Below are 2,500 nucleotides of genomic sequence, written 5' to 3'. Positions count from 1 at the left end.
GGTTTTTGAAATGTCCACGACATGCTGTATGTCAGAATGGCTCCACTACGACCCCAAAAGGAGTTGTAGGACCAACACACACACATTTGCATATATCCGTGCGTGTATATATGTATTCTTATGTATGTGCATATATATATATATATATGTATAAGTATAAGTATTTATAATCCCCCTTCCTTCACTCACTTTGTCTGTCTGTCTGTCTCTATCTCTCTCTCTCTCTCTCTCTCTCTCTCACACACACACACACACTCACACACACACTCTCTCTCTGTATATATATATATATATATATGTATATATATATATATATATATATATATATATATATATATATATATATATATATATATATATATATATATATATATATATATATACATATATATGTATGTATGTATGTATTCACACATACATTATATACACACAACAAGCACACGTACACGATGTACATCATACGCACACACGATACACACACATGTGTATGCATGAATGCATATATTATGTATGTATATATGTATATACAGATATGAGCGTATATTTAACCATTTATTTGAAGTTAGGGCTTTTAATAATATTATAATAAACATACCTACGTACATATATGCATACAAACATACAAACATACATACATACATACGTACGTACGTACATACATACATACATACAAACATATATACATACGTATTTACATACATACACACATACGTACGTACATGCATACAAACATGCATACGTACGTGCGTACATACATACATACATACATACATACATACATACATACATGCACGTGTGTTTATGTATACATGTTAATATATTATGAACAGCAGGTAACATTCATTGAAAAAGTACTGAATAGATGGGTAGAGTCGAAATTTATGAGACAGAAAGACGAAGCACAAGGACTTATACGTTTCGCCCAAAATGGTTCTTCAGGCAGTAGCTCCTCACAAATTTCAGGCCTTGTGCTTTTAGTAGAAAGGATTATTACTCTCATTAAGACTCTGAGTTAACCGAAGCCTTAGCACGCAAGGGGGAAACGCTTAGCGGCATTTCGTTCGTCTTTACGTTCTGAGTTCAAATCAACACACACTCACACTCACTCAATCGCGCGCGCATACGTATATTCACACGTACCACACACACACACACACACACACACACACACACACACACACACACACACACACACACATATATATATATATATATATATATATATATATATATATATATATATATATATATATATATATATATATATATCGTTGCTATTATGCAAAAGTGTCGTAAGTCCAAAACGTTGCTTTTTCAGAAAAGGAAAAAAAATAGTTTCACCATTCCACTTCTGTTTACATTAGCAACAATTTCAGCTTAACAATGATACTTTCTTGGGAGCATAAAATCGTAACTCCATGCATGTATGATATTTTTCAGTCAGAAATATTTTTGCAAAACTGTCGTATTTGAGACTTATGACACTTTTGAAAAATGCTAAACCGTTGTGCTACACTTTGACAATTTTCATCTGAGGCAGCTGGAGATATGATGAGTTTGACCAAAAGAACCAGTTATTGCAAGCAAAATTAAATATTGAAAAAAAAAACACATTTGACAAAATTTGAACATACGACAGTTTAACATAATATCAACGATATACTATTATATACACCCAATATAAAATGTATGTTAAAACCAAGTTGTGGCATCTCACTTTATTTTCAAAACCGGCAGATAACACTGTGTTGCTCAGTTGAAGAGAGGTTTGGAAACTATCTTTCAACACAAAGCACGCAATATTCACTGTCTTTCACAGGTGCTTCCATACAAATTGTGAAGGTGCATCGAAAGGTCATGAGTTCGATTTCTAGCGGCGCATTGTGTCCTTCAGCAAGACAGTTTTATTTCACGTTGCTCCCGTCCACTCAGCTGGCTAAAATGAGTAGTAGCTGGATTTGAAAAAGCCAGCGATTTCACATCCTGTGTCAGGCTGAATCTCCCTGAGAAGTACGTTAAGAGTGCACGTGTCTATGGAGTGCTCAGCCACTTGCATGTTAATTTCACAAGCAGGCTGTTCTGTTGATCAGACCAATTGAAACCCTTGTCGTCGTAACCGACAGAATACTACACAGATCTAACCTCTGTCACCTCTGTTTGCATACATACATGCTGGAATGGTTCTTGAAAATAATGCAAAAATCAAGAACTTATTTCTTAGACAATCAGCTTGAGCAAAAGTTACTTTACATAGATCCAACAAAGCTAATAATACTTAGGGACAATCGCTAGGAAACCCGCAGTTCTTCTAACCTGCTAATAAATTCACATCCATACCAATAATTACCAATTCATTCGGTTATGTTATTAAAAGTCTAAATGACAATCTTGGAAAGCAAGGATTTTCAAGGATTTTCAAGCAAAAAGAAGAAAGAAGAAAGAAATCAGCGGACACGTAGTTAACGGATACAATTGTAAGTGGAGCAGTAAAAATATGCAA

Source organism: Octopus bimaculoides, chromosome 19 (assembly GCF_046866305.1).
Source record: "Octopus bimaculoides isolate indiv1 chromosome 19, ASM4686630v1, whole genome shotgun sequence".
Classification (NCBI taxonomy): domain Eukaryota; kingdom Metazoa; phylum Mollusca; class Cephalopoda; order Octopoda; family Octopodidae; genus Octopus; species Octopus bimaculoides.
Note: the sequence above shows the minus strand (reverse complement) of the source record.